Source organism: Octopus bimaculoides, chromosome 13, assembly GCF_046866305.1.
Source record: "Octopus bimaculoides isolate indiv1 chromosome 13, ASM4686630v1, whole genome shotgun sequence".
NCBI lineage: Eukaryota > Metazoa > Mollusca > Cephalopoda > Octopoda > Octopodidae > Octopus > Octopus bimaculoides.
Genome location: NC_142940.1, coordinates 17753688 through 17780280, shown reverse-complemented (window position 1 = coordinate 17780280; position 26593 = coordinate 17753688). Strand labels below are relative to the sequence as shown.

The following is a 26593-nucleotide window of genomic DNA, read 5'->3' as shown; positions in this document are numbered from 1 at the left end:
AACTACTATCAACTTGATTGAAATCATTTATTAACGTTCGTACAGACTAATATTCATTTTAAATTTAATTAAATACGATAAGCAATCATTAAAATTCTAAAAATATCATTCAACTGTTGGTAGTTGGTTAAAAGCATAGAATAGAGATTCACACATAAAATTATATATGTATATCATATGAATTATTGGCAGCTTGATGTTTTTGTATTTTTTTTCCTAACACTAACAACTCAACCATGTCATTAATCTATATACTCAATTAGGTTGGCAGGCTGATTGGTCTTGCCTAAGAGGCACAACAATGTGTCTAGACTCACCAAGTTCAATTCTTCCCAACCAGAAAAATCTGTGCAGTTTAGATATAAAAATCTTGGCTGAAGAGTCAGACATTAATCTCTCTTCACTATTGTTGCACTATGACCCTTACATAAACACTTCATTTTAATTGGCCAATTTAAATAATACCACAGTTTTATACAGATTATAATGTGAAGCTTCTACATGGTTACTCAATCTTCCAGAAATAGCACCCAAATTTTTATTACATGATATTCTACTACCTTAAGGAAAAGGGAATAAATTAAATAACATCCTCCTAGACATGCTATATATTTGGAAAAATTGTGAGTCAAAGCTATTGCATTCAGACCAATGATCAAAGGCTAGAATACCTTTGGTCATAGGTCTGCTCAAACACAGACTGCCTGGTGATAAAACAAATAAGTTGGTTTGCTATTTCATATATCAGGAGTTTGCATTCTTGTTACAAACACTACAGTGTATGAAAGGAAGAAATATGAAAATAAAGCTACTTCGGTCTACACATATAAAAACTGTGTGGATATGGTACCGAACTATCAGTTTCAAATATATTGAGCTCAGATTCTGTGTACATGTTCCATTGTAAATTTCAGACATCCATCTAGTTTATTCCACTCTGCCTTAGTTGGTGATCCAATATCTTGATCCCTTAGCCATTTGTCTTTTTTGTCTGCCTTCATGCACATATGCATGCCAGTGTACAATATATATATATATATATATATATATATATATATATATATATATATAGGGAGAATTCACACAAAAACAAAAGACGAAGACAGGTGGTGTAGACAACAAACAGATGTATTAGTATAATGCTCGGGAAGTGAAAAAGTCTTTAACGTTTCGAGCCTATGCTCTTCCACAGAAAGGAACACAGAAAGAAACAAGGATAGAAACAAGGAGAGGAAAAAATGTGTAGTGGCTAGCGATCTAGCCAGTGAGTGTGCTAAATATATTATGGCAATATGACTCTCCTCAGACAGAACAAGGAAATGATCAACAGAAATGAACAAAGGACAAATAAGCATGGAAATCCCCACACCTGCCATGGAGACGAAGCTCAAGCATAGTTTCAGTGTTACCCTTTTAGCTGTGTAGGGGAAGCTTTTATTCTAGTATGGTTTCTAATCTGGAGGCCTTTCCCAACACCAACTACTTTACAAAGTGTACTGGCACCAACACCAGAGAAATTGTCATGTCTTCAGCCAGACAGGACAAAAGAGTCCTCTTGATTCTGCATTGTCTCCACTCATTCACCAATCACTTTGCAGAATGTGCTGGATGCATCTTATCATGGCATTAGCGCTAGCAAGATTGACTTGCAGCCTACAAAATAAAAGGATTCCTCAATTCCCTTTGCTGTCTCTGTATATTTGGAGTGACTACAGAAGGGGAATCAAGGTGAAAGGGAAAAATAAGGGTATGGTGGAGATTGGGGCGGGGTGATTGGGGCGGGGTGATTGGGGCGGGGTGATTGGGGTGGGGTGAGAGTATCGGATTAAGGGAGAAATGGGACAGTGTTAGAAGTGATGTGCGTGTGTGTGTGTTGTATGTGTGTGTGTCTGTGTGTGTGTGTGTGTGTGTGCGTGCGTGTGTGTTTATGAATATGTAGGTGCGAGATCAAGGGCACTGAGAATGTTGCCAGACACAATGCGAACACAAAACTATGATACTCAAAAATATGTTACTCGACCAAACCATTTTAGCAAGACAGAAGAATAAATAGAAATGAAATTAAAAAACAAAACAAAACAAAAAAAAACAATTAAATAAATAAATATAAAAACAACAATAAAAAAAAAAAGAAATTAAACATTTTCCAAATATTATTATTAAAATATTCAGTGTTTACTATACCAGGACAATACGTGATAAAACTTATACAAAAAAATAAAAACATCAGACCATAACATAACAACAAAAAAAATTTATTCTGTGAAATTGGTATTCTGAAGGATGCTGGTTTTTGTTTGTGTAGTTTTTGCTGTTGTTGTTATCTCCATCTTCCATCCTGTTATGACGATTTTGTGATTTGGTTTGGCAGAAACAATTTGTAGACCAACACTGATAAATCAATACTAACAATGTTTGTTAAAATCATTCTATCAAATTATTATATTCTAGACGTCACCTAGTTAAACTAGTGGAACTGAGTACAAAAACGTCTCTCTTTCAATGTTGCTGATGTGTGTATGCGTGTATATATATATATATATATATATATATATATATATATATATATACATATATATATCTGTATATCTGTACATAGGCATGTAATTATTTATTTATATATATATATATATATATTTACAAAGAGTGAAAGAGAAGGGACAGAGAGAGATGAGGGAAGGCAGGAGGAGGTGGGAGAGGTGGGAATGGACAATGGTGGGAAATGTTAGAAATTTGTTAAATAATAGAAATATACAGAAACTTGATTGCAACTTTATAGCAAATATAGACGTTTAATAAGAATATTATTATATCCATTGGTTAAATTTAACAAACAAAAATAAAAATAAAGAATTTTAAAAAAATAAAGAAAGAAAAGAGTAAAAGAAAGCAAAAAGAAAGAAGGAAAGAAAAGAAAACCGTAAAAGAAAGAAAAAGAAGAAGGAAACAAGCAAACAAATACGACTAGAGCTAATTAAATACTGCCTTCTATAATGTCCACCTCCTCTGTCTGCAGACTGTTTGAAAAGATTAACTATGGTAAACATACATATGTTGGTAGTTTTAATTGATTTTTTTTTTCTTCATTACATTTGGTTGATTAGATTTCTCCATTAAATTTCTAAGTATGAAGGAACAGAAGTACTAAAAATTATAGCAATGCCATGCTATTGCCACTTGACCATATTGCGTTAAATAAAGACTTGTTATTCTGAAGGTGAGTTTAACTCGACCTCAGTATGTTACTGGCCAACAACGAAGCAAGGAAGAAGCCTCAATGTAATTGCTCAACATGCTATAAATAGCAGCAAAATCTTCCTCGATTCACACACTGCAGTCTTTTTTGCCAACATGGGAAATGGATGGATGATGATGACGGCAGTGGTGATGACGATGATGATGGCAATGATGATGAAGAGGAGGATGTATGATAGTCTTTGATTGAATGTGTCTAAATAAAAGATGTGACAGTCAAGATTGAAGTGCCTTTCACCAAAGACATCAGTTGATCAATCTTTGACATAGTTTGATCAACCAATCCCAACCAGTCATGATTCATAGTACAAGTTGTACTGTTCATCCTTTCAAACCATGACTCACAAGACTCAGTAATTTTCCTGAGTCACCATCGCAATCTTGCATGCCAATCCATTGCAAAATTGCCAATTTACAGCTGAGTGGACTGGAGCAAAGTGAAATTCAGTGTTTTGCTCAAGAACAAATCACAGCCAGTCTGAGAAATGAAATCACAATCTCACAATCATGAATACAACACCCTAACTACTAGGCCATGTACCTTCACACCGATGACATGAATGGTCCAAATGGACACGTCATCGTTGAATAGTTACAGAATTTGCTTTGCAATTATGAGATGCTGGGTTCAATCCCTCTGTATGATACCTTGGACAGGTGTTATTTACCATAGCCTTGGTTCTACATATGCCTTGGGAGTGAATCTAGAAAGATGGGAGCTGTGTAGAAGCCCATCAGATGAACACTGTTCTTGTAATTCAAAAGTCCAGCTTTATCATACATTGTGTTACACCGATTCTGTCTTAGGAGGATGTTAATGGCAAACTTGTCTGTGAAGAACTCAGCTTCTTATAAGCTAATTCAATGAATTACCATCAGTGAGTATTCGGTTGTTTCTTCTTCTTCTTTGTCATCATCATCGTCATCATTTTAACGTCCCCTTTTCCATGCTTGTATGGGTCAGGCGGAATTTGTTGAGGCAGGTTTTCTGCAGCAGATGCCCTCCCTGTCATCAATACTCAGCTATTTCCAAGCAAGGTAATATTTCCTCATAGTCAGAATCATGTTGCTGCAGCACACTGGAAACGAATGACATTGCTTATATGACAGTGATACTCATCAACAACTATCATGCAATGTCAAGACAAGGAGAATATAAACACATGCATTGACACACATATGCATGCACACACAAATGCATGCACACACAAATGCATGTACAAACATGCAACACATATGCACACACACACACACACACACACACACACACACACACACACACATATACATACATATGACAGGCTTCTTTCAGATTCCATCTACAAAATCCACTCACAAGGTTTTGGTTGGCACTGGGCTATGGCAAAAGACACTTGCCCTAGGTGACATACAATGGGAATGAACCCAGAACCACGTGGTTGGGAAGGAAACTTCTTAACCACACAGCCATGTTTGCACCTATAATCAATCTAAATACTTAATGAACAAGTAGTTCACATGATCAAACAACTGAATATTCATCACTGAAACCAATGGTAACTTATTTATTTATTTATAAGGTGAGGGCTAAACAGGAATGAAACAGCAAAAACTGTTCTAGCCATGGGAAATCATATGCTAACACCTCAATCTGCACAATGCAGCATCAAAATTTTCTTCAAAAAAACTTCTTTAAAATAGTAACCGCTTGTGTTTAGTCTATACATCAAAGGATGCCAGAAGAGCATGGCCCCATAATGTAGATGAAGGTGGCGGGGGGACGGAGGGGTAAGGGCACATCACTGATCAAGAGCTGTAAATTTGACCTCCAAACTGGCATGCCTAACATCTTAAATTTTGCAAATGATATTACTTGAAGCAGTGTTAATTAAAGGCCAAAATTTTGAATGACAGATTTCTCTTTATTCAGTATTAACTAAAAGAAAGTTAATGATTTTATGTTGAATTAGTAATATTCTAACAGTATGGAAGGTGATACAGGTAATGGCTGGGTGGTTAAGAAGCTTGCTTCCCAATCCTGTGATCTAGGATTCAGTACTAGTGTATAGTCTCATGTACTATAGCCCTAGGCCAACAAAAGCCTTGTGAGTGGATGTGGCAGACAAAAGCTGAAACATATAAATATATGTATGTATATATGTGTATGAGAATATACAAATAATAACAACAGACGAGGACAGGTGGTGTAAATAACAAAAGTATATATTAGTATGACGCTTGGGAATACGGAAAGTCTTTGACGTTTCGAGCTACGCTCTTCAACAGAAATAATACGGAGACAAGGAGAAAAACACGGAGAAAAAAAATTGGGAGAAAAAAATCTAGACATCATGTGATGGTTGTAAGCAAACATCATCATCATACAAGTGAGATTGGTTATTTCCAGTCTTCTGTAAAAAAAAAAAAAATTGTCTGGCCACAGGGAAATATGACCTTACTTGGAAATGGGTGAAAGTGAGCAACAAGAAAGGCAACCGGCCATAGAAACATCTGCCTCAACAAATCCTGTTTGTCCATGCAAGAATGGAAAAATGGATATTAAATGATGATGATTGATGATGATGATGATGATGATATGGCTTTCACACTTCATGCTCCATTGCTGATCTCCTAACTCTGATACTTGAGCAGTTCTATCATCTTTCATTTGTTTGGTCATCTCATTTAATGTCTGCTTTTCAAAGCTAGCCTAGATTAGACAGAAGAAAATTGAGGTAGGATGTTATGGCTGGATAAATTTCCTATAGCCAATCCTTACCTGCTGTTTAATTGAGGATTTATTTATTTATTTTTTTTATTCAATAGGAATTCAAAAACAGAAAGCTGGCAGATAATTTGTTGAACGAAAATGTCAATAAACACCACCAATTGCAGCCCAACCAGGAGTCACTAACTGTAGCTGGCCTGGAAATGGTGACTCAGCATAGTTTTGTAAACAGTCACAGACACATATGCACACATACACACACACATGTGCATGCATGTGTTTGCATGTGTTTGCATGTGTGTGTGTGTGTATATATATATATATTATATATAAAAAATTTAAGGAATGGAGAAAACGCATGTTATAATTGCATACTTTATTCCTACATATGTTTCAATTGAGATTGAGAACAGCCTACCATATATACATACATATGTATGCAATTATAACATGCGTTTTCTCCATTCCTTAAATTTTTAAATATACTCAAATACCCAAAATTTCAAGGAGTTTCTACCTCAAAAACAGGAACTACACCACAGTTATTTTGTGTTCTTTGCTACCTTGGTTTCTATTAACCCATTAATTCTATCTGAAGAATTTTTATTCATTAAGATAGAAGAAATACATATAATTAAATATATTATATATATATATATCAAATTCAAATTAAGATAAACATAAACAAACAAACGAAGTTTGCTTTTAGAAGCGTTGAGATGTCTTAGAAAGTTAAAGTGATTTTAAATTCTCAAACGCAGGATAATGTTAATAATATAGCCTGAACAGGATAAACTACCCCTATTTTGCAGAAAAAAGTGTACGCGGCCAGCTATGAGGCACGAATTCACACCTCCGTAATTACACGTCACGGTGCTCTAACCGATTAAGCTAAACTACCCACCACAAATTCTTCTGCAAATTTAAGATGTATAGAAATCTTGCTTTATGAGACGCTATCATATGTTAAATTCAAATTATGATAAATGTAAACAAACAAATGAAGTTGAGATGTCTTAGAAAATTAGAGAAGTGATTTTAAATTCTCAAACGCAGGATAATGCTAATAATATAGCCTGAACAGGATAAATTACCCCTATTTTGCAAAAAAAAAGTGTAGGCGATATATATATAGTTTAAATTGCATGAAAACATAAAAACAAAAGACAGAGACAAGTGAGGGAACAACAAACAAGGTATATTAGTTTGATGCTCAGGAAAAAATGGAAGAGTCTTTGATGTTTTGAGTCTATGCTCTTCTACAGAAAGGAATAAGGAAAGAAAACATGGAGAGAGTAAAAAAAATATGTCTGCATTAAAAGTCTCTCTCTCTCTCTCTCTCTCTCACACATACACACACACACATTATAAGTTCTTTCAATTTCCATCTCCCAAATTCCTTCACATGACATTGGTTAACCTGGGACTATATAGTACAAGACGCTTGCCTAAAGTGTTCTACAGTGGGACTGAAACCAAAGCTATGTAACTGAGAAGTAAATTTCTTAACTAACCAGCCACACCTGCTTCAGATAGTTGTGATGAGCCCTTGATATACATCAAAAGCATTTGACTCGGTTTGGTAGGCTGTTCTCAATCACAAGCTTAAGTCATATTACACTTTTGTGAAGGATCTTTATCATCTACTTGTTACAGTCATAAGCCTGTGGCCATGCCAGGGTACCACTTTGATGGGTTTAGTCAAATTGATCTAGGTACATATTTTTTAAGTTTGGTACTTATTCCATCTGACTTTTTTGCTGAACTGCTAAGTTACAGAAATGTAAACAAACCAACACCAGTTGGACTAAAAACAAACATAAACATAGAGAAACACACACATATGTCATCATCCTCCTTTAATGTCTGTTTTCCATGTTGGCATGGGCTGGACTACATACGTGTGTGTGTGTGTGTGTGTGTGTGTGAGTATGACAGACTTCCATACAGTTTTTATCCATACTGTTTAAATCCATTCACAAGACACTGATTGACATGGAGCTATAGTAGAAGACACTTTCGCCAAAGTGCTGTGCAGTGGGACTGAACTCAAAACCACACGGATGCAAAGTGAGCTTCTTAACCACACAGCCATGAAACATCAAATAACTTTAAAGTTTAAGAGCACTGTAGTTTGCTTGAAGCATTGTAGTATCTTCTGAGGATGGGCCTGTGTGTCTGAAATATAAAGGTTTTGTGAAACTTTCTGCATTGTCAGAAACTTTAAAGTTGTTTTAAGTGGCCATCATTCTTCTACTTATTCCATCTCATTTAGTATTCCCTGATTCTGTTTTTGGTTTGATGGGTTTTTTTTTAGTTTTTACTAATAAATTTGTGGTTGATATTATGTCTAACTTGGCTGTCTTTGCTGATGACATGTATTCTTGTTTGCAAAAACATTTGATTTGTGTGATCAGGTGTTATATAGTTGCTCTGCCTTTAAGAAAAATATGGATTTCACTTGTAAATCCTATTTTATCATGTATTGCAATTATGGCTATTTATTCTATTGTTCTTAAAAATTTTAACAGAAATGGAGTCATCAAAATTAAGCATCTTGATACATAACCAGGAAAATTATCAACTTTGGCACATCTGTCACCAAAATTATTAAAACTGACAGTAATTAAAATTGTTATTTGTTTTTTCTTTTTTTGTTTAAAATCCAATTTTTTCTGTATAACTAGTCAAAATTTCTGAAAATTATTAACTCTGGCAGGCTATAATAAGCAAAATCATCATTTCTTAAAGCTCCTTTATTCACAAAAGTATTCAAATAATCAATTATTTGAAGGCAAAATTGAAACTGGCTGTGTGGTAAGTAGCTTACTTACCAGCCACATGGTTCCGGGTTCATTCCCACTGTGTGGCACCTTGGGCAAGTGTCTTCTACTATAGCCTTGGGCAAACCAAAGCCTTGTGAGTGGATTTGGTAGATGGAAACTGAAAGAAGCCCATCGTATATATGTATATATATGTATGTGTGTATGTGTATATGTTTGTGTGTCTGTGTTTGTCCCCCCCAGCATCGCTTGACAACCGATGCTGGTGTGTTTACGTCCCTGTAACCTAGCGGTTCGGCAAAAGAGACCGATAGAATAAGTACTAGGCTTCCAAAGAATAAGTCCTGGGGTCGATTTGCTCGACTAAAAGGCGGTGCTCCAGCATGGCCGCAGTCAAATGACTGAAAACAAGTAAAAGAGTAAGTACCAAAAAGGTTGAAAGCCGTTTTTTCAGTGCTAGTCATCATCATTATCATCATTTAATGTCCGTCTTCCATGTCAACATGGAAGACAGACGTTTGGACGGTCTAATGTTTGGATGGTTTGGACGGTCTAACAGGAACTAGCCAGACAGAAGACTACACCAAGCTACTGTGTCTGTTTTTGGCATGGTTTTTATGGTTTGATGCACTTCCTAACACCAACCATGCCATAGAGTGGACTGAGTACTTTTTATGTGGCACTCACACAGGCGAAGTCAGTTTGGCATGGGTTTTTACAGCTGGATACCCTTCCAAATGCCAACCACTTTACAGTGTGGACAGGGTGCTTTTAAAAGGCACCTGCACTGGCAGGGTTACCAAGTAATTTTGCAAGACAAGGAATCTTTGAGAGGAGAGGGAGCATTGGAGGAGGGGATCTTGTGTCAGATCATGAAAGGTTAGAGTGTGTCATTTTATTTAGCAATATTTTTTTACTCACTCCACTTCCCTTTTTTGAGTTTTTTGGGTTTTTTTCTTTTTGTACAATTTAATGTCTTGCACTTAGCATCTATTTTCAGGAACTCTATGTGTTTTCTTTACCTCTTATTTGTACATCTAGGTTCAATCATCTGCAGTGGTGTTGGTACTTGAAATGCATTGTACAACCATTCCATCGGTTCCTCCAACTTCTTTGGTTCACTTTCCATGAATCTCTTTCAGTTGGTTCTTGTGGCTCTTTTGTATGCCTTTTCTACTTTTTACCCAATAGATCATTTTGGTAATTACGCCAACTTCCCAACTCTGCTTTCCATTCTTGTATGCCCTCATATACACTTTATATGTCCTATAGTACCACAACGAAAGCACTTTACTTTTATAAATGGACAATTTTTCCTTGGGTGTATACCTCCACATGCAAAACATGGGTTTATTTCCTGATTTTTGTCATGTTTTTTTAGAAAGCACTTTATCTTTATTCTGACTATTTCACACTTGCTTTACTTGGAAACAATCTTTACATCCAAGTTCCTCTGTGGCATGTCTTAATTTGACTACCCTTTCACATTCTTCTGACACTTTCTGTAGGGTTACATCCTGATTTTGTTCCAGGTTTGCAAGAATTCTAGTTCTATCTTCTGTGTCTTTTTCAGCAGTAAGTCCCTAGTTAAGAATCAGGTATTTGAACATATCTGGTGTTAATTCATCTAGCTTAAACTTTTCGCATTCTCTGTTAACTCTACCAGCATATGTGATGTAGTCCTTGTTGTTTTTCTCTAAGTTCAGACACTTTCAACATGTGTTGAACAATGAGCTTTTTTCACTGAAAATTTTACACAATATATCTATTGTGTCATTAAAGTTTATGTCCAAAGGTTTTCTTGAGAGTATATAATTACTGAATCATTCATGTTCTGTTTTCTCAAGATTAAGCGTTTTCATCTCAGCATCCCAATCTTTACATTTATTATCGAAGATTTGCTCATATTTTCTGTAGTATGCCTTGAAGGTAACTCCTTTGTTTGGCTCATATTGAACTCTGTCACATAATGTGCAACATAGTCTGGTGAGAACACACTTTCTGACTTTCCTGATGACTTCAGTAATTGCAGTATTTGTTGTTGTTGCTTCTGTTGTTGCTCTTGCAATTGTATCTGCTGCTGTTGTGTTCTTTCAGTTTCTGTTGTTGCTGTTTTTACAACTTGAGCAAACCAGCCAACAAATTTTCCATAATTTTACGATCTTTTTTCTTAAAATTCACACAACAAAACTTTGTGAGCTTATTAACTCCTCTTTTAGTTTCTATTAACTCCACATGAATTAGTTTATCCTCGTCGAGTTTATTAATTCCTCATGAGTTGTTTATAGGGAGAAGCAGATTACTGTCAATCCCTATATATTCATGATTATAAATATATATATATATATATATATATATATATATATATATATATACAAGAAATGAGGGCAGGGAATCGTCAATTAATAATAAAATTAACAATTAACAATTTTGCCAAGTAGTTCAGTATGAAATAAACCTTTATCGGTAAGACCATTTATCATCATAAATATAAGGGATTAGCAATTGAGTTGCTTCTCCAACATACTGAAAATTCAGAAACAGCAGTCAAAGAACTACTGATTCTAAACTACAAATTTTTCTCTAAAATGGATGGCGATATTTATGGCACACATAGAACAAAAAAACCGGAGGGAAAAGCACAAACAAAACAAGCCTTTAGTTAATTGGGTACGAATCGTTTCATGGTTAAGCGAACGAAAACTTCACTATTCCAATCTTCAGCCCAAATATTCTGATAAATTTGAAAGTGTCTCTAAAAAAATTCACGGTAATCCTTGGCCATGCGACACCAAAAATCAACGATAAGAAAGGCACTTACGAATTCATCGGCTAGCGAGTTCAGGCATCCCACCCCAAAGAAATCCACTCCATGTGCGCCACAAATAGTCCCGTATGAAAAAAAGTTCCGTGTGGAAGGATTACGGTTTAACTATCTAACTTAGAGATATCAAATATAAAGTATACACTTCTAATCGAATTTAAATATATATATACAGCTGTTTCAATTAATACTTAGTAAATATTAAGTAAACATTAAATTTATATGACATGAGCATAATATCTTCAGAGGGGAAAAAAATATACCCTTAGATGTTTTATGTGTCTCTGGATTCATTATAGCAGACTGATTCAGTCTGCTATAATTATGACTATGTACATAAATATAAATTTATAGATACATTTGCATTTGAAATTATATTTTCCTCTTTGACAAAATTAAAACATTTCAAATCTCCAGAAAGTGAAACAGTCCTACATGAGTGTTCTCATTATGGAATGCACATTACTTATTTTGCTCACATACATTAGAGCCCTATGACTATCAGTATTGTATATTTTTGTTAAAACTGATGACTTTTCACTGTCACATTTTTTTCCTTTTTCTGTATTTCATTATGCGAAATACTAGAAATTATTGTTCTGTTATTTATTGACAATTTCAAAAGATTTTATTATAAAGAGTATTAAACAAGATTCCACATAGTAATTTGGGAAACCAGTCTTAAATATATTAGATCTGGTCTTTCTAAATAATTTTTGCCATATAAATTTGTCTAAATTACTGAGGACTAAAAACTAACGTAATAGTCTTGTGAGAAGGACAACAGTTATATATCACAGGAAAATGTTGTCTGACCAACGTAATTTTGAGATATATGTTGAATGTAGGAATTTTGTTATATAAATTAATTTTAACTTCAAAAAGTTAAATGATGGCTCAAACTTTTGCATATATTCAGCAGCAATACTGTAATATATAAATAAAAAAAAAAAAAGGTAAAAGTGTAATTAAAATAATGAAACAAAAGAGTCATTAAAATCAACTGCAATAATTCCAATAATGAAAATGCGAAAAGAAAAAAAAATCGAAGCATGAAAAGTCAATATAGTCCAAAAACTAATATGCTATGGTATAATTTATCAAGTGTTTGTTTTCTTACACATACATCATCATTTTAACACAAATTTTCCAAGCTTGCATGGGTCAGACAGAATATGTTGTGGCAGATTTTCAACAGATGGATGCCTGTCTTCTGCTGACTTTTACTTATTTCCAAACAAGGGTATATTTCCCTATAGGTAGATATGGTTTCACAAGAGTTTGGATATAAACGACACCACTTGTATGATGGTGACACTCATTTACAACTATTGCCCCATATCAAGACACACATACACAAACATAAATATATATACATATATACAAGGGGATACTGGAAAGTTCCTGGTTGTAAGAGTATCACAAAAGGCCTGGTTGGAGGCTCAACCTTCTGTGTTCTTTTACAGAGCTTAGAAAAATTGAAGCACCACTACAATAAGTGTGTGAATCTGAAAGAGGAATATATTGAATAAAATCATAATTAAACAATCTTCCTGTATTTACTTTTGCCCAAAGCCAGGTACTTTTCGGCACCTCATCGTTTAACATCCGCTTTCCATGCTGGCATGGGTTGGACGGTTTGACTGAGGACTGGTGAGCAATGTGTTTGTCCATGTGTGTGTGTGTTTGCATGTATGTATGTGGTTGTGTGTGTTTGCATGTGTGTGTGTGTGATTGTATGTGCTCTGTTGTCTTAGACATCATGTGATATTTATATATATGAGTGTCATGTCATACAAGCAGTATGATTCATTTCCTGGGAAAGTGAAAATATTATCCTGCTTGGAAACAGGTGAGGATTGGTGACAGGAAGGGTATCTGGCTGTTGAAAATCTGCCCCTATAAATTCTGTCTGACCAATGCAAGCATGGAAAAGTGGATGTTAAAATGATGATGATGACCTTTTACTGTTATAATAAAGTTTATTGGTCCTCAATTTTTACTGTCATAATAAAGTTTAATAATATGATCAACCTTTACCTCAACAATAAAATTAAACCTGGTCATTACAAATAATGTGTCAGTTACAAACTGTCACATGATACAGTGAAAGAACCTTTATGTGTTCATACAGCCTGCTAGAAATAATACCCAACATCTCCCTCATATCACACCCTACATCTAAAAACAAAGGACACACATAATTCTGAAAAAGCATATAATCACAGTGGAATTTTACTGTCACAGGTTTCTTTGAGAAGAGCTGACTCAGAGCTAAACAATAACAAAGTGCTCAGTGTATCCAAGACATTCAAATATTTCCTGATATGATCTGAGCATTTCAACAATCTCTCTTTTCTTTTTATTTCCATTTTATATTTATTTTTCCGGCACGTAAAAAGCACCTTTCAAGCACTGGGCTTCGTAGAGGCTATGACAAATGACCAAGACCTTTGGCAATATGTCATGCTTGAGAAGAAGACCCATCAAGCCAAGTGAAATGGTAGTTGTGGCAGATACTGGTGTCACACAACAGGCACCCGTGCTGGTGGAAAGTAAAAGAACCCATTACACTCTTAGAGTGATTGGTGTTAGGAAAGGCATCCAGTCATAGAAACCATGCCAAATCAGACTGGAGTCTGGTGCAGACCCCCAGCTTACCAGTCTTGGTCAAACTGTCCAATCCATGGACAACAGACATTAAATGATGATGACATTTACATACATGATGTGTTTTTAGTTAGGTCAGTTGCATTTATAGCTGGATACATTTGTTACTGCAGTGCAACTTGTTCATGTCAAGTAAGCAAGCTAAGGCAAACAGTGTTACATGACTTCTTCAAGAGCACAGTACATTAAATGAAAGAATGGGGTTTGAACTCATGATCATTATAGTAGTAGTCTCATAACCTTAATCTCAAAACTCCAGAATGAAAAATATTGGTTTCAAATTTTGGCAGAAAACACTTGCCCAAAGTGGGACTGAACCCCAAACCATGTGATTACAAAGCAAGCTTCTTAATCATGCAGCCACTTGTGCACCTATGAAAATTTTATAAAAAATAATAACCCTTGGAAGCAGAGCAGAGTTTAACTAAAAAAACTGGCATCCAGTCATAGAAACCATGCCAAATTTGATGGTTTACACTTCTAAGTTCACTCCTATCTTCAGCTTAATTATTCTTCTCTGAAGAACTGAAATGCTAGTTCTTTATTGCTATAATTAGCAATAAAGAACTGTTAATTATATATCTTTCAACTGAATTTAATTCAGGTTTACTTTCAAAAGTTTGTAAATATAAACATAAAATACAAATGGTATAATAGAATTTTTTTAAATGAAACTAAATTATAATACAAGCAAAAATAAGTTACTTATGTGACAATGACTAACAACAGTTCACAAATAAGAAGATATTAGGAAATGTTCAAAAGTTTGCCAAAATGTGAAATTTGGTTATTGCTGAAACAATTCATTTCACAAGAGAAATTGCTAGTTTTTATGCAATATTCTCATCTACTCAAACTTGTAAACCAAAAAGCAAAAATAAATATTCTCTTTACCCTCTTTACTTGTTTCAGTCATTTGACTGCGGCCATGCTGGAGCACCGCCTTTAGTCAAGTAAATCGACCCCAGGACTTATTCTTTGGATGCCTAGTACTTATTCTATCGGTCTCTTTTGCCGAACCACTAGGTTACGGGGACGTAAACACACCACCATCGGTTGTCAAGCGATGTTGGGGGACAAACACAGACACACAAACATATACGCACACACACACACATATATATACATATATACGACAGGCTTCTTTCAGTTTCCATCTACCAAATCCACTCACAAGGCTTTGGTCAGCCCGAGGCTATAGTAGAAGACACTTGCCCAAGGTGCCATGCAGTGGGAATGAACCCGGAACCATGTGGTTGGTAAGCAAGCTACTTACCACACAGCCACTCCTGTTTTACTTTCATAGTCATACCATAGACTTATCAGAAATGAGGAAGTCTCTTAAGAAGAGCATCATTTGTGAAGCCTCTAAGATATGGTGATGGAATGAAGAAAGCAACTGGCTGGACAAAGTTATGGCAGCTACATCAGTGGTGTGAAAAAACAGCACTGAGATGGAAAGCAACACAAAGAAGGGACAGATAAAGAAGATCAAGGGCCACACAGCACTGAATCATTCATGAGAACCTGAAGGCCATCAACAGACACTTAAAAAATTTAGGAAAACATGAAACCAATCAAAAACAACGAAGAAAAATTGCTGAGATATAGTGATTGAATGAAGTAGAAATTATAGTAATTTCATTTTTCTGGGATCAATAAAATAAAGTACCAGTAAGATACTACGAGCAAATTAATTCACTATATAGACACAGACGCAGCTGTGTGGTGAAGCTGTTGGCTTTCTAACCATATGGTAACAGGTTCAGTCCCACTGCATGGCAGCTTGGGCAAGTGTCTTCTTCTATAGCTCCGGACCAGACAAAGCCTTAGGAGTGGATTTGGTAGGCAGAAACTAAAAGACTCCCACAGTATATAAACGTGGGGGGGGGGGGTGCATCTGTGTGTATGGCTCAGTGGTTACAGCATCGGGCTCACAATCATGAGTTAGTGAGTTCAATTCCCAGACTGGGTTCTATGTTGTGTTCTTGAGCAAGAAACTTTATTTCGCGTTGCTCCAGTTTACCCAGCTGTAGAAATGAGTTGTGATGTCACTGGTGCCAAGCTGTATCAGCCTTTGCCTTTCCCTTGGGTAACATCAGTGGTGTAGAAAGGGGGGACTGGTATGCATGGGTGACTGCTGATATTCCATAAACAACCTTGCCTGGATGTGTGCCTCAGAGGGTAATTTTCTGGGTGCAATCCCATGGTCATTCATGACCGAGGGGGGGCCTTTACCCCTTATGTATGCATATAAGAGTGTGTCTATGATCATGTCACCTTATCTTGATATCACATGATAGTAGTAAAATGATTGTCACTGTCATACAACCATTGTCATTCATTTCCAATACTTTTCAAGAACATGCCTGGCCAAGGGGAAATATTACCTTGCTTGGAAACAGGAGAGGGTTGGCAACAGGAAGGACATGTGACTGTAGCAAATCTGCCTCAACAAACTTCATCTGACCCAAGCAAACATGGAAACGTGGATATTAAAATGATGGTGGTATCCTCCCTACTAAATGTGTGGCCTGGTACAACAGTTAAAAATCAATAACAGTAATTTCCAAAATTTGGCACAAGTCATGTGTTTGTAGGAGGCCATGCTGGAGCGTCATCTTGTAGGGCTTTAGTTAATCATATCAGCCCCAGTATTTATTTTTTTTGTAAAAGTGGTATTTATTTTATCAATACTAGTATTGAATTAATAAGTTATGGGACATGATCACAGAGCACCATTTTTCAGGTGGCATCAACACAAACAAAGACATTGCAACAGACACAAAAATTCACACATACACATGTGCATAAACACACACACACGTATGTGTGTATATATATATATATATATATATATATATATATATATGTATATATGTATCATCATCATCGTTTAACGTCCACTTTCCATGCTGATATATATATATATATATATATATATATATATATATATATATATATATATATATATATATGTGATGATGGATTCTCTTGTTGTGAACGACAAATGAGGGCTTAGTAAATTAAAGCATTAATTATGTTCTATGGACATGAATGTGTCTGTTGAGGCCTGCTGGTGCCTTGCAAACCTTTTGGCAAACGGAACAAGTTGAGGACTCAGTTTGCTTGAGTGCTTGTAGATCATTTATTATGTGTTTTCTTGAGTAGATGGCAAGGTCTACTTTGCTTCATGCCACAAAGTCATCATCATCATCATCATCATTCATGTTCCATGCTAGCATGGGTTGTGGTCCAACAACTGCATCATGTTCCAATGTCTGCTTTGGCATGGTTTCTATAACTGGATGCCCTTCCTTACACCAACCACTTTGCAATGTACATTAGGTGCTCTTTTGCATGCCACCAACACTACTGAGTCACCATGCAGCTTGCAAGACTACAAACTCTGAGGGAGATGGTTTTTAAGTTAGGAGATGAGGAGTTAAAAGTGTGAGGAAAGGAACCAGAATAGAATAGGCCTCTTACTGTAAAGGAGCTATGTGGCTATTAAGAGTTTAGAAGAGTAGGTAGGGATGATTGGGGGCTGGGAAGAAGTAAAAATAGTGAAGATGAGGTGGCTGGGGAGACCTTCAAAGTATGGGGTGAGCAAAAGTGAGTGAGGACATGAGATCCAAGAATGTGGATAGATAGAAGCTGTTAATAATGTATAGGAGAGTAAGAGATGGAGAATGGGGGGGGGCGATTTGGTTATAATAGGTTAAGGACAAGTATTGAGAGGTGGAAGTAGTGATTGGTGGATAAGAGGTGGGGGGGGTCCTATGATTCACTACCCAACAATTAAAGAAGAAAATAGACAAAATAAATAACTCCTACGAAAACAGAAAACTGGCAAACAATTATATTCAATGTAAACCACAAAACTAATAATGGTTTCAAATTTTGGCACCAGGCCAATAATTTGCAGGGTGGGGTGGGGGACATAAGTTGATTACAATAACCCCTGTATTCAACCTGTACTCATTTTATTGACCCTGAAAGGATGAAAGGCAAACTCGACCTCAGCAGAATTTGAACTCACGACAAAAATATGGAAGAAATGGTGCTAAGCATTTTCTCTGGTGTGCTAATGATTCCACCAGCTTACAAGACAAATAACCTTTTCTAGTGTAGGTATAAGACCAAAACATTTTGAGGTGTGGGATAGAGTTGGTTACCTAAACCCCAGTGTGCAACTGGTACTTATTTCATCAACCCTGAAAGAATGAAAGGCAAAGTCAACCACAGCAGGATTTGAACTCTGAATGTAAAGACAGACAAAATACCACTAAGCATTTTGTTAAAGATTCTGCCAGCTCAGTGCCTTAATCATAAGACTAATAATAGAATATTATATAGAGTAAAGAGCAGTCTACAACAATGGCCATACCATATTGTATATCACATTAACAATCTCAAATAATTTATTCATTCAGGAACACCAAGTAAATGCCCTAACCAGAAAGTTCTCAAAAATCAGTTAACAAAACCCACACAAAGAAGAGCAGGACACAAAAAAAATATACAAGCTGAATCATCATTTTGACACTTTTCTTCCATCAGACACTGAAAGAAACAGTAGAGAAATCTAAGAAAAATCTATAAAAAAATAGTAAAGAAATCAAAGGCCTCAGGGTGAGGTAAAATCACAGATGTACACGTAAAATACCAAGGGTGTGAAGGAACTACTGCACTCACACATTGACAACTAGTCAAGTTAATACAATAAAATCCCCAGAAAATGGAAACTGGGCAAAATTATAACTTTTCTAAAGTCCAACAAAATCCAAGTGAAGTATACAGACCAATCACCCTCATATTGCATACACTGAAAAATTCTAGAAGGGCAAATTTTTGACACTTACAAGCCTAACACAGAAAATATACAGTGGCTTCAACAGTAAAAATCTGCAACATGTAACATTCTCATTATCATCAATATCGACAAAGCTTTCAATTCCAGTCCCCATTATTCACTCACACAGAAAATGCTTAATACCACTTTAAGAATCAATCAAAACACAAGCTAGCAAAAATCTCTGTCAGTCCACCAAACCCTTCCAGAACTTGCAATTTCTTGACTGAAGTATCAAGGAAGAAGAGGCTAACTTCTTACCTACACCTTCCCATGATCCCACCTGCATGATCTCCCACAACCCACAAAACACGTCAAAAGCCTTTAATATACATCACATCAAACTCACATCATTCCACCATTCTCCAGACACTACCATACAAATACTCCAACCCTATGTAATTCACCTAGAGATCTGATTCTTCAGAAACAGGCTTAAGGTAGCATCTACAGAAACCCACTGCTTCTCTATCATGAGCAACAGTAAAAATCATTATACAAAACCAACCATCATATTCAAAAACATAAACATATACCACATACACACAGCCATAAAAAATACTAGATATTAATTACAACATTCACAACACGCAAAGCAAAAAAGACCGTATATAAAAAAAGCAAAACAATACACAAACATACTTAGAGGAGCCACAGGAATCACATTTGGTCATCTGAAAGAAAGAAACATTGTTTGTTGTCAAACAGTTCGTTAATGTTTTACAAAAAATACTTAAAGTAATATCTGTAAAACATTAATGAATCGGTTACCAATAAATAATGTTTGTTTCTTAGACAAAGCTGGTCCCACTTGGGCCCCAGCAGCATAGCTAGGTGAAGGAGAAATGGTCTGCTCTGAACAACACTTTCACTGAACGATACTGTTGGGACTTCTGTATAAGTCTACAATGGCTTGGAGTCAGGAGTAGGGAGGCAAACTCAATGGTTACAACGGGCAGCACACACTCTAGCTATGCCATTGCTTGGACCCCTATTTCCTACAGACCATAATGAACACAAAACATTGCACTAAACATTTATAATAGGTTGTACATAGATCGCACCCACAGATTAACAACACGATAAAACAAAAATACAAAAAAATCAAGGCCCACCTGGACACTTTATTGGGGTTCAGTTTATTGTCACATAGGGTCACTATAGGTTCACTATAGGGGTTCACTTTATTGTCACAACGTGAAAAACACCTCAAAACACCCAGGCACATGTACAATATCTCAGAGCATCACTACAACAACCTGAAAACAGCCTGGACAAACATAATGAACACATACACAACAGAAATAGCAGCCAACACCAAATTTCACTGAATCTAAATGCTTTGCTGGGATGCACACCACCAATAATAAGTGCAGAACAATTTTTTTCCCTTGACCGAGTCCACCTTACCCGCCTCCTCTGGGGTCACCATCAGAATTAACAAGTGTACAAGAGTAGACTGGACATGGGAAAGGGTGCAATGTGTCCAACTATCATACTGCATCCCATACGATTCGACACTGCCTCACGGAGTCAACAGTCATCAGTTGGGTGGAGACGGGGTATAACGAGAAAGAGTCGCGCTTTTTGATTAGGACTAATCAGCAATAGCAACAAATACACGGAAACAAACCATTCCCGTGGCTAAGGGGGTGCACTGGATGGCACTTTCCCCTCACTATTCAATAGTGCACTCCCATATTTACAGTGATACACATATTTCGAAACTCTACTTTAGCATTATTACAAATTAGTGGCCACCCAGAATATTCTGAAGTACCCCCAGGCGCCATAGTCTGGCAACGGACCTGTAAAAAACTATTATCTTGAAGCAAGTCCCGTTGAGTAGTTTATGACTCCTACCCACCTCAACGAATCTAATTGAAGAATGAAATAGATAAGATTCGAAACACGAAGCTACGAATAAGTACACGATGTATTATCCATTAGATAGAAAATTAGAGCATCTTATTAACAATAGTCCCCGAGGGGACTTGAAAGCTAGTTTGGGTGTTGGGGAGTCGGAGACTCGGTTCGCCAGGAACTTATAAATGGATATATATTTTTTTCCGGTTAATGTTTACGTCTTGACACATTAACCTTTTTTTCTTTTACACCCACCGAACTGTTTGATAAAACTTTTCTATCATAAGCTAGACTTTCTATAGGTTTGCTCTTCCTCACGCGGTAGAAAAAAGTAGCCAAAACATCACGGGAAGTGTGAAAGTAATAGGTTTGTGATTGATTTGCCATGAAGACAGAATTATAGACGCAAAATATAATAATGCATTTTTTTAAATCAATTTAGTGGCATGCATGGTATGAATTGGAGTTGTCAGCTTTGAATTGAAACTGACCTGCAAAGTTATAACAATTAAGGAACAAGAATACAATGTACATCTCAAGTACCTGGTCGTTTATCTCGGATAGAAACGAAGAATAAACACAACAAAAATAAAAGATTGTGAGAAAAAAATAAACGAAATTCTAGTTTATTATAATCCCTTTTCCGATTATTTTGATAATAACTGAATAAACAAAAAATAACGTTTGGTGTTAGATTACCTAAATATCAATTAATAATTCCAAGTGAAGAGTGCTTTTCCAGATACATACGTTAAAGTTGCGACATTGTCCGGACAGGTGCTGCGAAAGTGACACTGTAACTAAAGGGAGATAACTTCAATGATGTTGTTCGGTGGAGTTTTGGAAGGGAGATAACTGCCAGCAGTTTTCCTTGCCGCCAAATGCTGTCGTTGCTTTTCTGATAACGGAACTTATAACTTCGACCTGAACTCTTTCAGACCTTACCCACATTAGATAATGTAGTTCAAGATACTTCAACAAAGACAACTAATACATCTTTTGTAGAGATGGACTATATGTAATCTGAACCTTTCCCCCCCTTATTTATTAATTTTTTTTTTTACGGAATCCCACGTTTTAGGCTATGGAGATTCCGATTCTGAAAAAAAAATTTTTGAAAACTTTCAATTTCCCCCACCCCCCACCCCCACCAAGCAGGCTATTTACATGCTAGAAATAACAGCCAAATCTCACAAAACTAGTGTTAGGGTTAGGTTTAGGGTTAGGGTTAGGGTTAGGGTCAGGGTTACGGTTAAGGTTAGGGTTAGGGTTTGAGTTAGGTTTACCCTGTGGATCTATATAAAAACCGGGGGGAGGGATCGAAATTTTGAAATTGAGATTTTTGAAAAATTTTTTCCAGAATCGGATTCTCCATGGTCTGAAACATAGGATTCCGTAAAAAAAACAAAATTTAAAAGTGGGGGTATACCCAGATTACATATACTCCATCTCCACCATATCTTTGATCATAGGTCCTTCTAATCATGACTGACCTGGGGTTAAACAGTAACAGCGATCTTTTTATGTGACACTATTAATGATGGTTTTTTTTACACAGACTGACACAGAGCTGTAAGTATGTTTTGGAAATGGTGAATCGATTCCAAAATATGCTTGACGATTATTTTAGTAAGATCTTGTAGTTTACTTGCATTAATTTAATTAATGTTTTCTTAGGTATAAAAAGAAGTATAAAACTTCTGCAGTGCTGCATAAAGGTAAAAATAAGAATAAATTTATCAATCTCGAATAAATGAAAGGAAAGGCGATTTGTTAGGTGACATAATGAATGCATTGCCTAGTTAAATACCTTCACGTGAGCCGTGGGTACACTTGGCGGAGTTCACATAAGTATTTAGACAAGATCACTTGTATGGCGATAACTTTCCCCGCTAATCTCAGAAGTCCTGCAAAAGATAATAGGTGCTACCCTTGCTCCTAAAAGAAAAGAAAAGAAAGACGTCTGGTCGGATTTGAACTTCAAACATTGAAGGATAAAACAAAATGACGCAAGGAATTTAGTCTGGAGCTCTTCCGTTTCTACTGCTGCAGTGCTTTCTATGAGGATTCAGTGCCATTCTTAAGTAGATCCCTCTCATGAAAACTAGAATCCATACACATTTGGCTTCTATCTCAAAACGTTGGCAACTATGGTTTCAGTTTACTATCATCAAAGATAGGTTCTGCCACCTGGAAATTAGGAACAGTGTCAAATTTTGTCGCGGCTATTTAGTCCTAGGTCAGTTCGATTAAATAGACTTGCAGATAAAAGCTTTCCAGACGTCATTTTATGTTACCATGATTTTTTTCTTTTTTTTCAAAATGAAAGTAAAACAGGTTAGCAAAATTGTTAGAACAACAGAAAGAAAAGGTACGTGCTATTCTTTTATAGTTTTAAGTTCCAGTCTCACAAAAGTAAACTTTGACGTTCATCCAGGGTTGATAAAATAATCTACCAGTCGAATATAGGATCTTTTTTAAAACGGAGGCCACATTTTTCATTAATGTTTTACGTAGTGTTTTTGGTACCGAAAGACTTTCAAACTTCGTATACTTATCTATTTTGTGTTATAGAACAGAAAAATATTTTTGTATTCGAATTTATTTCATGTAAAAAATTGTCTTATTTCGATAATTTCAACCAATCACTGACAAGTATTCAGTTGTTTATATTTACTCCTTTGGCTGATTAAGCCATAGCTTCGTTTTATTTGCTTTTTTCTTTTTAAATTTGCTGTTTTACCCTAACCCTATCACCGATAGAATTGTTTCAGAATCGTTTGTTTATGTAGTCGGCACTTAATGTATATCGGCTGAATGGACGTCAGTGATTGGTTGAAATTACAGAAATACGACAACTTTAACATGGAATAACTTAGGGATTTCTTTTTTTTTTTTAAGAAGACTAAGAGAAAAAGATGTTTTATATGACACATTCTACCAGTGTTCCAAGTTTCAAAGTGTTTCGTTAATGAAAAATGTGGCCCCCGTTTTAAAAAAAATCCCGAATATATATATATATTATTGTTACCCATCATACAACGGAAATTTTTGAAAAAATAATTTTGCCGCCATAGGTAATATCAGGATGTATAGAATGCATGCAATATTTACCCGAAAAAAGGCGGCGAACTGGCAGAAACGTTAGCACGCCGGGCGAAATGCTTAGCGGTATTTCGTCTGCCGTTATGTTCTGAGTTCAAATTCCACCGAGGTCGACTTTGCCTTTTATCCTTTCGGGGTCGATAAATTAAGTACCAGTTACACACTGGGGTCGATGTAATCGACTTCATCCGTTTGTCTGTCCTTGTTTGTCCCCTCTATGTTTAGCCACTTGTGGGCAATAAAGAAATAAGAAACGTTAGCACGCCGGGCGAAATGTTTAGCGGTATTTTGTCTATTTTACGTTCTGAGTTCAAATTCCGCCGAGGTCGACTTTGTCTTCCATCCTTTCGGGGTCGATTGAATAAGTACCAGTTACGCTACTGGGTCGATATAATCGACTGGCCCCGTACCCAAAAATTTCGGGCCTTGTGCCTAGAGTAGAAAAAAATATTTACCTGGAAAATACAATTAAATTAAACAATATTGAAAAAAAGAACTGAAAACAAAATTTTTCTGCGTTAATTTTATAGTATAGAATTTCACGCACGCACGCACAGGCGTATACATACACCTAAGTATGTATGTATCAGAATCCATGAAATTAATAGCCGTCTACGTCAAAAATAAAAATACAAATAAGACTTTTCTCTCTCCCAAGGACTCAGCTGAGATGTCACTAAATTCGTTTAGCATTGATCTTGAGCAGGTACAAGGGAAGTAACTCCATCATTCTTCATAGTCGCAATAATATCAAAAGGTTGATTTTATTCATAATCCATTAATTATATGGAAACAAATACAGAGAAAGAAAGGAAAAGCAAAAAATACTTCTAATGACCATATGCCTTTGAAATCATTCGGTCAGAAATGGATTTGTGCTTTATTCCTAAATATATTTTATAATCATAACAATAACAGCGTATAACATAGATTATTAGGCTAAAGCCTTTCCTGATCGAAAACATTAACCAAGGTATTTCTTCTTACTATTATTATTTTTTTTCTACAATAACTGTATTTAGGATTGCATTATCCAGTGTGTCCTTCTGAGGTTTTTGGGGGATAGGGGTTTATATTTTTATGGTAGTGCGATTTAAGAGAAATTTGACAACTATTTCTAGCAGCAGGACGATCATGTTAGCGTCCCCAAGCTTATCTGGAATTTCTACTACTATAAAAATCGGTTAATATAAAGATTGATTCCCATTAACGAAAAAAAAAAGAAAAAAAGCGTGCTGGGTGTTAAAAACTGTAGAAACCGAATATGAAAAAAAATTGCGCAAACGAACGTGGGGGGGGGGGGGGAGGACTTTCGGAAAAGTCACAAGATCCGATTTTTCCCTGATAACTTTGAGGAAAATGGATATATATTGATGAAATTTTATAGAAACACCCTTCAAACAACATAGATTACGATTATAATGAAATTTATGGGGGAAATGTTTTCCGAAGGAATGGGGAGAAGACTGACGGAAAGTTCACATTATCCGTTTTTTCCCCCTTATAACTTTCAGAATCTACATAAGCACCCAGTGACGAAACGTTTTTCTTTTGTTTTTTTTTTACTGGATTCCTATGTTTCCGATGACGGAGATTCTGAATATGCAAAAGCCACCTTTTCAAAATTTTCAATAGGCACAAGGGTGGATGTGTGGTAAGAAGCTTGCTTCCCAACCACACGGTTCTGGGTTCAGTCCCACTGTGTGGCACCTTGGGCAAGTATCTTCCACTATAGCCACGGGCTGACCAAAGCCTTTTGAGTAGATTTGGTATATATATTTATAAATTTAGTGAATGGAGTAAAACGCATATGTTAACTGCATACTTTTATTTCCAACATATGTTTCGAAGATTACAAATTATACCTTCCATAGGAATCGAACATATGCGTTTTACTCCATTCACTAAATTTATATATATTCAAGTACCCAAAATAACAAGGAGTTTCTACCTCATAAACAGGAGTTACACCACAGTCATTTTGTGATCTTTGCTACCCTGGTATCTATTAACCAATTTATTTTGTCCGAATTATTTGTTAATTAGGAGAAAATAAATACATATAATAATATATATATATATATATATATATATATATATGTGTGTGTGTGTGTTTGTGTGTGTGTGTGTGTGTGTGTGTGTGTGTATGTATTTGTGTGTTTGTCCCCCTGCCATGTTAGACAACCAATGTTGGTGTGTTTATGTCTCTGTAACTTAGCGGTTCAGCAAAAGAGACTAATAGAATAAGTCCTGGGGTCAATTTGTTCGACTAAAGGCAGGGCTCCAGCATGGCTACAGTATGGTGTGGTGATGGGTGTTGATCAATTTTGGAGTTTTTCATAAAAGATTTGAAATTATAATGTTTTTCCCCCATATTCTTAATCTCCATATATTTTTCCACATAAATTGAAAAAAAATTTCAAAAAAAAGTTAAAAATTAAAAATTTGGTGAGGCACTGGGGAATTAAAAGTTTTGAAACTGTGATTTCTTGCATATTCGGAATCTCCATCATCGAAAACATAGGAAT

General features: G+C 35.9%; 1 protein-coding gene across 2 annotated transcripts in view; it reads right to left on the bottom strand.

Moving 5' to 3' along the window:
• Positions 1 to 21919, bottom strand: part of LOC106884323 (NADH-cytochrome b5 reductase-like) — a 129966-nt gene extending 108047 nt beyond the window's left edge. The window contains exon 1 of one of the 2 annotated variants that reach the window (XM_014935652.3): positions 21660 to 21919. The gene's annotated coding sequence lies outside the window, so the exon portion shown is untranslated. The remainder of the gene's footprint in view (positions 1 to 21659) is intronic. The other variant, XM_014935653.3, reaches the window with a different exon arrangement.
• Between the last annotated feature and the right edge of the window lie 4674 nt (positions 21920 to 26593).